Source organism: Schistocerca gregaria, unplaced genomic scaffold (assembly GCF_023897955.1).
Source record: "Schistocerca gregaria isolate iqSchGreg1 unplaced genomic scaffold, iqSchGreg1.2 ptg000180l, whole genome shotgun sequence".
Lineage (NCBI taxonomy): Eukaryota > Metazoa > Arthropoda > Insecta > Orthoptera > Acrididae > Schistocerca > Schistocerca gregaria.
Window position 1 is genome coordinate 1,796,451 of NW_026061730.1, and position 15,170 is coordinate 1,811,620.

The 15,170-nt window shown below is 49.7% G+C and overlaps 9 non-coding genes across 9 annotated transcripts; all 9 read right to left on the reverse strand.

The window, feature by feature from the left end:
* Positions 1 to 574: 574 nt before the first annotated feature.
* On the reverse strand, positions 575 to 648 carry Trnat-agu (transfer RNA threonine (anticodon AGU)). Its single transcript has one exon. It is a non-coding gene; the product is annotated as a tRNA-Thr (tRNA).
* Positions 649 to 2,047: 1,399 nt separating this feature from the next.
* Positions 2,048 to 2,121, reverse strand: Trnat-agu (transfer RNA threonine (anticodon AGU)). Its single transcript has one exon. It is a non-coding gene; the product is annotated as a tRNA-Thr (tRNA).
* A 1,399-nt stretch (positions 2,122 to 3,520) lies between these two features.
* On the reverse strand, positions 3,521 to 3,594 carry Trnat-agu (transfer RNA threonine (anticodon AGU)). Its single transcript has one exon. It is a non-coding gene; the product is annotated as a tRNA-Thr (tRNA).
* A 1,399-nt stretch (positions 3,595 to 4,993) lies between these two features.
* Positions 4,994 to 5,067, reverse strand: Trnat-agu (transfer RNA threonine (anticodon AGU)). Its single transcript has one exon. It is a non-coding gene; the product is annotated as a tRNA-Thr (tRNA).
* Positions 5,068 to 6,466: 1,399 nt separating this feature from the next.
* On the reverse strand, positions 6,467 to 6,540 carry Trnat-agu (transfer RNA threonine (anticodon AGU)). The gene has a single exon. It is a non-coding gene; the product is annotated as a tRNA-Thr (tRNA).
* A 1,388-nt stretch (positions 6,541 to 7,928) lies between these two features.
* Positions 7,929 to 8,002, reverse strand: Trnat-agu (transfer RNA threonine (anticodon AGU)). The gene has a single exon. It is a non-coding gene; the product is annotated as a tRNA-Thr (tRNA).
* Positions 8,003 to 9,401: 1,399 nt separating this feature from the next.
* Positions 9,402 to 9,475, reverse strand: Trnat-agu (transfer RNA threonine (anticodon AGU)). The gene has a single exon. It is a non-coding gene; the product is annotated as a tRNA-Thr (tRNA).
* A 1,399-nt stretch (positions 9,476 to 10,874) lies between these two features.
* On the reverse strand, positions 10,875 to 10,948 carry Trnat-agu (transfer RNA threonine (anticodon AGU)). The gene has a single exon. It is a non-coding gene; the product is annotated as a tRNA-Thr (tRNA).
* A 1,388-nt stretch (positions 10,949 to 12,336) lies between these two features.
* Trnat-agu (transfer RNA threonine (anticodon AGU)) lies at positions 12,337 to 12,410 on the reverse strand. The gene has a single exon. It is a non-coding gene; the product is annotated as a tRNA-Thr (tRNA).
* Positions 12,411 to 15,170: the final 2,760 nt, after the last annotated feature.

A 15,170-nucleotide genomic window follows, 5' to 3' on the forward strand; every position in this document is an offset into this window, starting at 1 on the left:
ACTGTGTAAAACTCTTGTCGTCCAACTGCAAAACACTGGGACACAACAAGTTTCCGCGTCCCCATTGCACTGATCGTACTACGAAACGCTCCTCAAACTTGGCAATCACCCATGCAGATGACTTTTCCGACTTTACACGACGCTCACGCAACGCTCACGCTAGTGACAGCCTTATTTATAGTTCGACGTCGCGCCAAAGCGAATGAGCACATTTCGCCTACGGCTTAGGCCGCTCTTCTAGTGTGGCTGCTCTGTGTCTGCAGGCAGCGAGGGGCTGCAAGCTTCCTGTGTTCGCACCTATATCACCTGTGCTTCCTTGTCAGAGACAGACTATCGCAAAACATACAACTCACTCCATGAATTGATTGCTACGGCATCTGTTATCAGCAGTCACAACCAGCAACACCAGTAGCAGCCGACTGCACGCAAAGAATGGGAACGTGCAGTGGGATTTACGTGAAATCGGCGCAATTGTGGGTGCTAATCGTTCGCTTGTATCTGCCTACACACCTCTGCCGGTTGGGAATTATTCCACTTGCATGGCAAGGTGCGCATGTAGGTGTGTTAAAAATTCTGGAGGCGCTGGGTATCGATCCCAGTACCTCTCGCACACTAAGCGAGCGCTCTACCATCTGAGCTACGCCCACCCTCCCCCGATAACTAGTAGTGCTACATACAGTCATATCAACGTCACAGACCCTTGCACTCCCATTATTCCGCAGACAAACACTACTCTCTATGTATCAGTGAGGGTGTCTTTCAGGTTTCGTGCATTCTGTATCGAATCGTAGTTGGCCACAATGAAAGTGGCACGCATAACGTCGAAAATAGAGTTCAGACACCGCTCTGAGTAAGGCGAACGTGTTGTCCACCTCTAGACTTCAATGACGTTAAGCCGTGATACCTAAGACAGATCTGCACTCGATAACACCACGATAACAGCCGGTCCCCACACTTACATCTTGCTCTCCTTATGACAGTATACATCGTATCAGTCTGTGACGCTGGTTTTGCAACTTCTTGCGTGCGTTTATGTTCGCCGCGACCAACACTTACCATGCACTGACCACAAAACATGGAGGAGCCGGGGCTTGAACCCGAGACCGTTCACACGCTAAGCGAACGATCTGCCAACTGAGCTACAGCTACACACACGACCAAGCCTGGCTATTCTCCATTCTTTGCGACTCTGATGTGCACGGACACGATGGTTGGTTGGTTTGTAGCGGCGAAGGTACCAGAATACAAAGGCGCGGACACGTTCATATACACAAGAGTTCCAAGTAGTTTCGATGCTCTGGTATTACGAATGCAAATTCCGTCTGTTTTGAACGTCTTAAATTGAAAGGGCGGTCACAAATTGGTCCATTTCACTCCTTGTCCACAACCATACAGCACCTGAGGTAACAAGCACATCTCGAGCCCCATTGTGCTCTCCATTGTTCATGCTAACTCAGTGCCTCGCTCTTTGCTACTGTGTAAAACTCTTGTCGTCCAACTGCAAAACACTGGGACACAACAAGTTTCCGCGTCCCCATTGCACTGATCGTACTACGAAACGCTCCCCAAACTTGGCAATCACCCATGCAGACGACTTTTCCGACTTTACACGACGCTCACGCAACGCTCACGCTAGTGACAGCCTTATTTATAGTTCGACGTCGCGCCAAAGCGAATGAGCACATTTCGCCTACGGCTTAGGCCGCTCTTCTAGTGTGGCTGCTCTGTGTCTGCAGGCAGCGAGGGGCTGCAAGCTTCCTGTGTTCGCACCTATATCACCTGTGCTTCCTTGTCAGAGACAGACTATCGCAAAACATACAACTCACTCCATGAATTGATTGCTACGGCATCTGTTATCAGCAGTCACAACCAGCAACACCAGTAGCAGCCGACTGCACGCAAAGAATGGGAACGTGCAGTGGGATTTACGTGAAATCGGCGCAATTGTGGATGCTAATCGTTCGCTTGTATCTGCCTACACACCTCTGCCGGTTGGGAATTATTCCACTTGCATGGCAAGGTGCGCATGTAGGTGTGTTAGAAATTCTGGAGGCGCTGGGTATCGATCCCAGTACCTCTCGCACACTAAGCGAGCGCTCTACCATCTGAGCTACGCCCACCCTCCCCCGATAACTAGTAGTGCTACATACAGACATATCAACGTCACAGACCCTTGCACTCCCATTATTCCGCAGACAAACACTACTCTCTGTGTATCAGTGAGGGTGTCTTTCAGGTTTCGTGCATTCTGTATCGAATCGTAGTTGGCCACAATGAAAGTGGCACGCATAACGTCGAAAATAGAGTTCAGACACCGCTCTGAGTAAGGCGAACGTGTTGTCCACCTCTAGACTTCAATGACGTTAAGCCGTGATACCTAAGACAGATCTGCACTCGATAACACCACGATAACAGCCGGTCCCCACACTTACATCTTGCTCTCCTTATGACAGTATACATCGTATCAGTCTGTGACGCTGGTTTTGCAACTTCTTGCGTGCGTTTATGTTCGCCGCGACCAACACTTACCATGCACTGACCACAAAACATGGAGGAGCCGGGGCTTGAACCCGAGACCGTTCACACGCTAAGCGAACGATCTGCCAACTGAGCTACAGCTACACACACGACCAAGCCTGGCTATTCTCCATTCTTTGCGACTCTGATGTGCACGGACACGATGGTTGGTTGGTTTGTAGCGGCGAAGGTACCAGAATACAAAGGCGCGGACACGTTCATATACACAAGAGTTCCAAGTAGTTTCGATGCTCTGGTATTACGAATGCAAATTCCGTCTGTTTTCAACGTCTTAAATTGAAAGGGCGGTCACAAATTGGTCCATTTCACTCCTTGTCCACAACCATACAGCACCTGAGGTAACAAGCACATCTCGAGCCCCATGGTGCTCTCCATTGTTCATGCTAACTCAGTGCCTCGCTCTTTGCTACTGTGTAAAACTCTTGTCGTCCAACTGCAAAACACTGGGACACAACAAGTTTCCGCGTCCCCATTGCACTGATCGTACTACGAAACGCTCCCCAAACTTGGCAATCACCCATGCAGATGACTTTTCCGACTTTACACGACGCTCACGCAACGCTCACGCTAGTGACAGCCTTATTTATAGTTCGACGTCGCGCCAAAGCGAATGAGCACATTTCGCCTACGGCTTAGGCCGCTCTTCTAGTGTGGCTGCTCTGTGTCTGCAGGCAGCGAGGGGCTGCAAGCTTCCTGTGTTCGCACCTATATCACCTGTGCTTCCTTGTCAGAGACAGACTATCGCAAAACATACAACTCACTCCATGAATTGATTGCTACGGCATCTGTTATCAGCAGTCACAACCAGCAACACCAGTAGCAGCCGACTGCACGCAAAGAATGGGAACGTGCAGTGGGATTTACGTGAAATCGGCGCAATTGTGGATGCTAATCGTTCGCTTGTATCTGCCTACACACCTCTGCCGGTTGGGAATTATTCCACTTGCATGGCAAGGTGCGCATGTAGGTGTGTTAGAAATTCTGGAGGCGCTGGGTATCGATCCCAGTACCTCTCGCACACTAAGCGAGCGCTCTACCATCTGAGCTACGCCCACCCTCCCCCGATAACTAGTAGTGCTACATACAGACATATCAACGTCACAGACCCTTGCACTCCCATTATTCCGCAGACAAACACTACTCTCTATGTATCAGTGAGGGTGTCTTTCAGGTTTCGTGCATTCTGTATCGAATCGTAGTTGGCCACAATGAAAGTGGCACGCATAACGTCGAAAATAGAGTTCAGACACCGCTCTGAGTAAGGCGAACGTGTTGTCCACCTCTAGACTTCAATGACGTTAAGCCGTGATACCTAAGACAGATCTGCACTCGATAACACCACGATAACAGCCGGTCCCCACACTTACATCTTGCTCTCCTTATGACAGTATACATCGTATCAGTCTGTGACGCTGGTTTTGCAACTTCTTGCGTGCGTTTATGTTGGCCGCGACCAACACTTACCATGCACTGACCACAAGACATGGAGGAGCCGGGGCTTGAACCCGAGACCGTTCACACGCTAAGCGAACGATCTGCCAACTGAGCTACAGCTACACACACGACCAAGCCTGGCTATTCTCCATTCTTTGCGACTCTGATGTGCACGGACACGATGGTTGGTTGGTTTGTAGCGGCGAAGGTACCAGAATACAAAGGCGCGGACACGTTCATATACACAAGAGTTCCAAGTAGTTTCGATGCTCTGGTATTACGAATGCAAATTCCGTCTGTTTTGAACGTCTTAAATTGAAAGGGCGGTCACAAATTGGTCCATTTCACTCCTTGTCCACAACCATACAGCACCTGAGGTAACAAGCACATCTCGAGCCCCATGGTGCTCTCCATTGTTCATGCTAACTCAGTGCCTCGCTCTTTGCTACTGTGTAAAACTCTTGTCGTCCAACTGCAAAACACTGGGACACAACAAGTTTCCGCGTCCCCATTGCACTGATCGTACTACGAAACGCTCCCCAAACTTGGCAATCACCCATGCAGATGACTTTTCCGACTTTACACGACGCTCACGCAACGCTCACGCTAGTGACAGCCTTATTTATAGTTCGACGTCGCGCCAAAGCGAATGAGCACATTTCGCCTACGGCTTAGGCCGCTCTTCTAGTGTGGCTGCTCTGTGTCTGCAGGCAGCGAGGGGCTGCAAGCTTCCTGTGTTCGCACCTATATCACCTGTGCTTCCTTGTCAGAGACAGACTATCGCAAAACATACAACTCACTCCATGAATTGATTGCTACGGCATCTGTTATCAGCAGTCACAACCAGCAACACCAGTAGCAGCCGACTGCACGCAAAGAATGGGAACGTGCAGTGGGATTTACGTGAAATCGGCGCAATTGTGGATGCTAATCGTTCGCTTGTATCTGCCTACACACCTCTGCCGGTTGGGAATTATTCCACTTGCATGGCATGGTGCGCATGTAGGTGTGTTAGATATTCTGGAGGCGCTGGGTATCGATCCCAGTACCTCTCGCACACTAAGCGAGCGCTCTACCATCTGAGCTACGCCCACCCTCCCCCGATAACTAGTAGTGCTACATACAGACATATCAACGTCACAGACCCTTGCACTCCCATTATTCCGCAGACAAACACTACTCTCTATGTATCAGTGAGGGTGTCTTTCAGGTTTCGTGCATTCTGTATCGAATCGTAGTTGGCCACAATGAAAGTGGCACGCATAACGTCGAAAATAGAGTTCAGACACCGCTCTGAGTAAGGCGAACGTGTTGTCCACCTCTAGACTTCAATGACGTTAAGCCGTGATACCTAAGACAGATCTGCACTCGATAACACCACGATAACAGCCGGTCCCCACACTTACATCTTGCTCTCCTTATGACAGTATACATCGTATCAGTCTGTGACGCTGGTTTTGCAACTTCTTGCGTGCGTTTATGTTCGCCGCGACCAACACTTACCATGCACTGACCACAAAACATGGAGGAGCCGGGGCTTGAACCCGAGACCGTTCACACGCTAAGCGAACGATCTGCCAACTGAGCTACAGCTACACACACGACCAAGCCTGGCTATTCTCCATTCTTTGCGACTCTGATGTGCACGGACACGATGGTTGGTTGGTTTGTAGCGGCGAAGGTACCAGAATACAAAGGCGCGGACACGTTCATATACACAAGAGTTCCAAGTAGTTTCGATGCTCTGGTATTACGAATGCAAATTCCGTCTGTTTTGAACGTCTTAAATTGAAAGGGCGGTCACAAATTGGTCCATTTCACTCCTTGTCAACAACCATACAGCACCTGAGGTAACAAGCACATCTCGAGCCCCATTGTGCTCTCCATTGTTCATGCTAACTCAGTGCCTCGCTCTTTGCTACTGTGTAAAACTCTTGTCGTCCAACTGCAAAACACTGGGACACAACAAGTTTCCGCGTCCCCATTGCACTGATCGTACTACGAAACGCTCCTCAAACTTGGCAATCACCCATGCAGATGACTTTTCCGACTTTACACGACGCTCACGCAACGCTCACGCTAGTGACAGCCTTATTTATAGTTCGACGTCGCGCCAAAGCGAATGAGCACATTTCGCCTACGGCTTAGGCCGCTCTTCTAGTGTGGCTGCTCTGTGTCTGCAGGCAGCGAGGGGCTGCAAGCTTCCTGTGTTCGCACCTATATCACCTGCGCTTCCTTGTCAGAGACAGACTATCGCAAAACATACAACTCACTCCATGAATTGATTGCTACGGCATCTGTTATCAGCAGTCACAACCAGCAACACCAGTAGCAGCCGACTGCACGCAAAGAATGGGAACGTGCAGTGGGATTTACGTGAAATCGGCGCAATTGTGGGTGCTAATCGTTCGCTTGTATCTGCCTACACACCTCTGCCGGTTGGGAATTATTCCACTTGCATGGCAAGGTGCGCATGTAGGTGTGTTAAAAATTCTGGAGGCGCTGGGTATCGATCCCAGTACCTCTCGCACACTAAGCGAGCGCTCTACCATCTGAGCTACGCCCACCCTCCCCCGATAACTAGTAGTGCTACATACAGTCATATCAACGTCACAGACCCTTGCACTCCCATTATTCCGCAGACAAACACTACTCTCTATGTATCAGTGAGGGTGTCTTTCAGGTTTCGTGCATTCTGTATCGAATCGTAGTTGGCCACAATGAAAGTGGCACGCATAACGTCGAAAATAGAGTTCAGACACCGCTCTGAGTAAGGCGAACGTGTTGTCCACCTCTAGACTTCAATGACGTTAAGCCGTGATACCTAAGACAGATCTGCACTCGATAACACCACGATAACAGCCGGTCCCCACACTTACATCTTGCTCTCCTTATGACAGTATACATCGTATCAGTCTGTGACGCTGGTTTTGCAACTTCTTGCGTGCGTTTATGTTCGCCGCGACCAACACTTACCATGCACTGACCACAAAACATGGAGGAGCCGGGGCTTGAACCCGAGACCGTTCACACGCTAAGCGAACGATCTGCCAACTGAGCTACAGCTACACACACGACCAAGCCTGGCTATTCTCCATTCTTTGCGACTCTGATGTGCACGGACACGATGGTTGGTTGGTTTGTAGCGGCGAAGGTACCAGAATACAAAGGCGCGGACACGTTCATATACACAAGAGTTCCAAGTAGTTTCGATGCTCTGGTATTACGAATGCAAATTCCGTCTGTTTTGAACGTCTTAAATTGAAAGGGCGGTCACAAATTGGTCCATTTCACTCCTTGTCCACAACCATACAGCACCTGAGGTAACAAGCACATCTCGAGCCCCATTGTGCTCTCCATTGTTCATGCTAACTCAGTGCCTCGCTCTTTGCTACTGTGTAAAACTCTTGTCGTCCAACTGCAAAACACTGGGACACAACAAGTTTCCGCGTCCCCATTGCACTGATCGTACTACGAAACGCTCCCCAAACTTGGCAATCACCCATGCAGATGACTTTTCCGACTTTACGCAACGCTCACGCTAGTGACAGCCTTATTTATAGTTCGACGTCGCGCCAAAGCGAATGAGCACATTTCGCCTACGGCTTAGGCCGCTCTTCTAGTGTGGCTGCTCTGTGTCTGCAGGCAGCGAGGGGCTGCAAGCTTCCTGTGTTCGCACCTATATCACCTGTGCTTCCTTGTCAGAGACAGACTATCGCAAAACATACAACTCACTCCATGAATTGATTGCTACGGCATCTGTTATCAGCAGTCACAACCAGCAACACCAGTAGCAGCCGACTGCACGCAAAGAATGGGAACGTGCAGTGGGATTTACGTGAAATCGGCGCAATTGTGGATGCTAATCGTTCGCTTGTATCTGCCTACACACCTCTGCCGGTTGGGAATTATTTCACTTGCATGGCAAGGTGCGCATGTAGGTGTGTTAGAAATTCTGGAGGCGCTGGGTATCGATCCCAGTACCTCTCGCACACTAAGCGAGCGCTCTACCATCTGAGCTACGCCCACCCTCCCCCGATAACTAGTAGTGCTACATACAGTCATATCAACGTCACAGACCCTTGCACTCCCATTATTCCGCAGACAAACACTACTCTCTGTGTATCAGTGAGGGTGTCTTTCAGGTTTCGTGCATTCTGTATCGAATCGTAGTTGGCCACAATGAAAGTGGCACGCATAACGTCGAAAATAGAGTTCAGACACCGCTCTGAGTAAGGCGAACGTGTTGTCCACCTCTAGACTTCAATGACGTTAAGCCGTGATACCTAAGACAGATCTGCACTCGATAACACCACGATAACAGCCGGTCCCCACACTTACATCTTGCTCTCCTTATGACAGTATACATCGTATCAGTCTGTGACGCTGGTTTTGCAACTTCTTGCGTGCGTTTATGTTCGCCGCGACCAACACTTACCATGCACTGACCACAAAACATGGAGGAGCCGGGGCTTGAACCCGAGACCGTTCACACGCTAAGCGAACGATCTGCCAACTGAGCTACAGCTACACACACGACCAAGCCTGGCTATTCTCCATTCTTTGCGACTCTGATGTGCACGGACACGATGGTTGATTGGTTTGTAGCGGCGAAGGTACCAGAATACAAAGGCGCGGACACGTTCTTATACACAAGAGTTCCAAGTAGTTTCGATGCTCTGGTATTACGAATGCAAATTCCGTCTGTTTTGAACGTCTTAAATTGAAAGGGCGGTCACAAATTGGTCCATTTCACTCCTTGTCCACAACCACACAGCACCTGAGGTAACAAGCACATCTCGAGCCCCATTGTGCTCTCCATTGTTCATGCTAACTCAGTGCCTCGCTCTTTGCTACTGTGTAAAACTCTTGTCGTCCAACTGCAAAACACTGGGACACAACAAGTTTCCGCGTCCCCATTGCACTGATCGTACTACGAAACGCTCCCCAAACTTGGCAATCACCCATGCAGATGACTTTTCCGACTTTACACGACGCTCACGCAACGCTCACGCTAGTGACAGCCGTATTTATAGTTCGACGTCGCGCCAAAGCGAATGAGCACATTTCGCCTACGGCTTAGGCCGCTCTTCTAGTGTGGCTGCTCTGTGTCTGCACGCAGCGAGGGGCTGCAAGCTTCCTGTGTTCGCACCTATATCACCTGTGCTTCCTTGTCAGAGACAGACTATCGCAAAACATACAACTCACTCCATGAATTGATTGCTACGGCATCTGTTATCAGCAGTCACAACCAGCAACACCAGTAGCAGCCGACTGCACGCAAAGAATGGGAACGTGCAGTGGGATTTACGTGAAATCGGCGCAATTGTGGATGCTAATCGTTCGCTTGTATCTGCCTACACACCTCTGCCGGTTGGGAATTATTCCACTTGCATGGCAAGGTGCGCATGTAGGTGTGTTAGAAATTCTGGAGGCGCTGGGTATCGATCCCAGTACCTCTCGCACACTAAGCGAGCGCTCTACCATCTGAGCTACGCCCACCCTCCCCCGATAACTAGTAGTGCTACATACAGTCATATCAACGTCACAGACCCTTGCACTCCCATTATTCCGCAGACAAACACTACTCTCTGTGTATCAGTGAGGGTGTCTTTCAGGTTTCGTGCATTCTGTATCGAATCGTAGTTGGCCACAATGAAAGTGGCACGCATAACGTCGAAAATAGAGTTCAGACACCGCTCTGAGTAAGGCGAACGTGTTGTCCACCTCTAGACTTCAATGACGTTAAGCCGTGATACCTAAGACAGATCTGCACTCGATAACACCACGATAACAGCCGGTCCCCACACTTACATCTTGCTCTCCTTATGACAGTATACATCGTATCAGTCTGTGACGCTGGTTTTGCAACTTCTTGCGTGCGTTTATGTTCGCCGCGACCAACACTTACCATGCACTGACCACAAAACATGGAGGAGCCGGGGCTTGAACCCGAGACCGTTCACACGCTAAGCGAACGATCTGCCAACTGAGCTACAGCTACACACACGACCAAGCCTGGCTATTCTCCATTCTTTGCGACTCTGATGTGCACGGACACGATGGTTGGTTGGTTTGTAGCGGCGAAGGTACCAGAATACAAAGGCGCGGACACGTTCATATACACAAGAGTTCCAAGTAGTTTCGATGCTCTGGTATTACGAATGCAAATTCCGTCTGTTTTGAACGTCTTAAATTGAAAGGGCGGTCACAAATTGGTCCATTTCACTCCTTGTCGACAATCACACAGCACCTGAGGTAACAAGCACATCTCGAGCCCCATTGTGCTCTCCATTGTTCATGCTAACTCAGTGCCTCGCTCTTTGCTACTGTGTAAAACTCTTGTCGTCCAACTGCAAAACACTGGGACACAACAAGTTTCCGCGTCCCCATTGCACTGATCGTACTACGAAACGCTCCCCAAACTTGGCAATCACCCATGCAGATGACTTTTCCGACTTTACACGACGCTCACGCAACGCTCACGCTAGTGACAGCCTTATTTATAGTTCGACGTCGCGCCAAAGCGAATGAGCACATTTCGCCTACGGCTTAGGCCGCTCTTCTAGTGTCTCTGCTCTGTGTCTGCAGGCAGCGAGGGGCTGCAAGCTTCCTGTGTTCGCACCTATATCACCTGTGCTTCCTTGTCAGAGACAGACTATCGCAAAACATACAACTCACTCCATGAATTGATTGCTACGGCATCTGTTATCAGCAGTCACAACCAGCAACACCAGTAGCAGCCGACTGCACGCAAAGAATGGGAACGTGCAGTGGGATTTACGTGAAATCGGCGCAATTGTGGGTGCTAATCGTTCGCTTGTATCTGCCTACACACCTCTGCCGGTTGGGAATTATTCCACTTGCATGGCAAGGTGCGCATGTAGGTGTGTTAAAAATTCTGGAGGCGCTGGGTATCGATCCCAGTACCTCTCGCACACTAAGCGAGCGCTCTACCATCTGAGCTACGCCCACCCTCCCCCGATAACTAGTAGTGCTACATACAGTCATATCAACGTCACAGACCCTTGCACTCCCATTATTCCGCAGACAAACACTACTCTCTATGTATCAGTGAGGGTGTCTTTCAGGTTTCGTGCATTCTGTATCGAATCGTAGTTGGCCACAATGAAAGTGGCACGCATAACGTCGAAAATAGAGTTCAGACACCGCTCTGAGTAAGGCGAACGTGTTGTCCACCTCTAGACTTCAATGACGTTAAGCCGTGATACCTAAGACAGATCTGCACTCGATAACACCACGATAACAGCCGGTCCCCACACTTACATCTTGCTCTCCTTATGACAGTATACATCGTATCAGTCTGTGACGCTGGTTTTGCAACTTCTTGCGTGCGTTTATGTTCGCCGCGACCAACACTTACCATGCACTGACCACAAAACATGGAGGAGCCGGGGCTTGAACCCGAGACCGTTCACACGCTAAGCGAACGATCTGCCAACTGAGCTACAGCTACACACACGACCAAGCCTGGCTATTCTCCATTCTTTGCGACTCTGATGTGCACGGACACGATGGTTGGTTGGTTTGTAGCGGCGAAGGTACCAGAATACAAAGGCGCGGACACGTTCATATACACAAGAGTTCCAAGTAGTTTCGATGCTCTGGTATTACGAATGCAAATTCCGTCTGTTTTGAACGTCTTAAATTGAAAGGGCGGTCACAAATTGGTCCATTTCACTCCTTGTCCACAACCATACAGCACCTGAGGTAACAAGCACATCTCGAGCCCCATTGTGCTCTCCATTGTTCATGCTAACTCAGTGCCTCGCTCTTTGCTACTGTGTAAAACTCTTGTCGTCCAACTGCAAAACACTGGGACACAACAAGTTTCCGCGTCCCCATTGCACTGATCGTACTACGAAACGCTCCCCAAACTTGGCAATCACCCATGCAGATGACTTTTCCGACTTTACGCAACGCTCACGCTAGTGACAGCCTTATTTATAGTTCGACGTCGCGCCAAAGCGAATGAGCACATTTCGCCTACGGCTTAGGCCGCTCTTCTAGTGTGGCTGCTCTGTGTCTGCAGGCAGCGAGGGGCTGCAAGCTTCCTGTGTTCGCACCTATATCACCTGTGCTTCCTTGTCAGAGACAGACTATCGCAAAACATACAACTCACTCCATGAATTGATTGCTACGGCATCTGTTATCAGCAGTCACAACCAGCAACACCAGTAGCAGCCGACTGCACGCAAAGAATGGGAACGTGCAGTGGGATTTACGTGAAATCGGCGCAATTGTGGATGCTAATCGTTCGCTTGTATCTGCCTACACACCTCTGCCGGTTGGGAATTATTCCACTTGCATGGCAAGGTGCGCATGTAGGTGTGTTAGAAATTCTGGAGGCGCTGGGTATCGATCCCAGTACCTCTCGCACACTAAGCGAGCGCTCTACCATCTGAGCTACGCCCACCCTCCCCCGATAACTAGTAGTGCTACATACAGTCATATCAACGTCACAGACCCTTGCACTCCCATTATTCCGCAGACAAACACTACTCTCTGTGTATCAGTGAGGGTGTCTTTCAGGTTTCGTGCATTCTGTATCGAATCGTAGTTGGCCACAATGAAAGTGGCACGCATAACGTCGAAAATAGAGTTCAGACACCGCTCTGAGTAAGGCGAACGTGTTGTCCACCTCTAGACTTCAATGACGTTAAGCCGTGATACCTAAGACAGATCTGCACTCGATAACACCACGATAACAGCCGGTCCCCACACTTACATCTTGCTCTCCTTATGACAGTATACATCGTATCAGTCTGTGACGCTGGTTTTGCAACTTCTTGCGTGCGTTTATGTTCGCCGCGACCAACACTTACCATGCACTGACCACAAAACATGGAGGAGCCGGGGCTTGAACCCGAGACCGTTCACACGCTAAGCGAACGATCTGCCAACTGAGCTACAGCTACACACACGACCAAGCCTGGCTATTCTCCATTCTTTGCGACTCTGATGTGCACGGACACGATGGTTGGTTGGTTTGTAGCGGCGAAGGTACCAGAATACAAAGGCGCGGACACGTTCATATACACAAGAGTTCCAAGTAGTTTCGATGCTCTGGTATTACGAATGCAAATTCCGTCTGTTTTGAACGTCTTAAATTGAAAGGGCGGTCACAAATTGGTCCATTTCACTCCTTGTCCACAACCATACAGCACCTGAGGTAACAAGCACATCTCGAGCCCCATTGTGCTCTCCATTGTTCATGCTAACTCAGTGCCTCGCTCTTTGCTACTGTGTAAAACTCTTGTCGTCCAACTGCAAAACACTGGGACACAACAAGTTTCCGCGTCCCCATTGCACTGATCGTACTACGAAACGCTCCCCAAACTTGGCAATCACCCATGCAGATGACTTTTCCGACTTTACGCAACGCTCACGCTAGTGACAGCCTTATTTATAGTTCGACGTCGCGCCAAAGCGAATGAGCACATTTCGCCTACGGCTTAGGCCGCTCTTCTAGTGTGGCTGCTCTGTGTCTGCAGGCAGCGAGGGGCTGCAAGCTTCCTGTGTTCGCACCTATATCACCTGTGCTTCCTTGTCAGAGACAGACTATCGCAAAACATACAACTCACTCCATGAATTGATTGCTACGGCATCTGTTATCAGCAGTCACAACCAGCAACACCAGTAGCAGCCGACTGCACGCAAAGAATGGGAACGTGCAGTGGGATTTACGTGAAATCGGCGCAATTGTGGATGCTAATCGTTCGCTTGTATCTGCCTACACACCTCTGCCGGTTGGGAATTATTCCACTTGCATGGCAAGGTGCGCATGTAGGTGTGTTAGAAATTCTGGAGGCGCTTTGTATCGATCCCAGTACCTCTCGCACACTAAGCGAGCGCTCTACCATCTGAGCTACGCCCATCCTCCCCCGATAACTAGTAGTGCTACATACAGTCATATCAACGTCACAGACCCTTGCACTCCCATTATTCCGCAGACAAACACTACTCTCTATGTATCAGTGAGGGTGTCTTTCAGGTTTCGTGCATTCTGTATCGAATCGTAGTTGGCCACAATGAAAGTGGCACGCATAACGTCGAAAATAGAGTTCAGACACCGCTCTGAGTAAGGCGAACGTGTTGTCCACCTCTAGACTTCAATGACGTTAAGCCGTGATACCTAAGACAGATCTGCACTCGATAACACCACGATAACAGCCGGTCCCCACACTTACATCTTGCTCTCCTTATGACAGTATACATCGTATCAGTCTGTGACGCTGGTTTTGCAACTTCTTGCGTGCGTTTATGTTCGCCGCGACCAACACTTAACATGCACTGACCACAAAACATGGAGGAGCCGGGGCTTGAACCCGAGACCGTTCACACGCTAAGCGAACGATCTGCCAACTGAGCTACAGCTACACACACGACCAAGCCTGGCTATTCTCCATTCTTTGCGACTCTGATGTGCACGGACACGATGGTTGGTTGGTTTGTGGCGGCGAAGGTACCAGAATACAAAGGCGCGGACACGTTCATATACACAAGAGTTCCAAGTAGTTTCGACGCTCTGGTATTACGAATGCAAATTCCGTCTGTTTTCAACGTCTTAAATTGAAAGGGCGGTCACAAATTGGTCCATTTCACTCCTTGTCCACAACCATACAGCACCTGAGGTAACAAGCACATCTCGAGCCCCATTGTGCTCTCCATTGTTCATGCTAACTCAGTGCCTCGCTCTTTGCTACTGTGTAAAACTCTTGTCGTCCAACTGCAAAACACTGGGACACAACAAGTTTCCGCGTCCCCATTGCACTGATCGTACTACGAAACGCTCCCCAAACTTGGCAATCACCCATGCAGATGACTTTTCCGACTTTACGCAACGCTCACGCTAGTGACAGCCTTATTTATAGTTCGACGTCGCGCCAAAGCGAATGAGCACATTTCGCCTACGGCTTAGGCCGCTCTTCTAGTGTGGCTGCTCTGTGTCTGCAGGCAGCGAGGGGCTGCAAGCTTCCTGTGTTCGCACCTATATCACCTGTGCTTCCTTGTCAGAGACAGACTATCGCAAAACATACAACTCACTCCATGAATTGATTGCTACGGCATCTGTTATCAGCAGTCACAACCAGCAACACCAGTAGCAGCCGACTGCACGCAAAGAATGGGAACGTGCAGTGGGATTTACGTGAAATCGGCGCAATTGTGGATGCTAA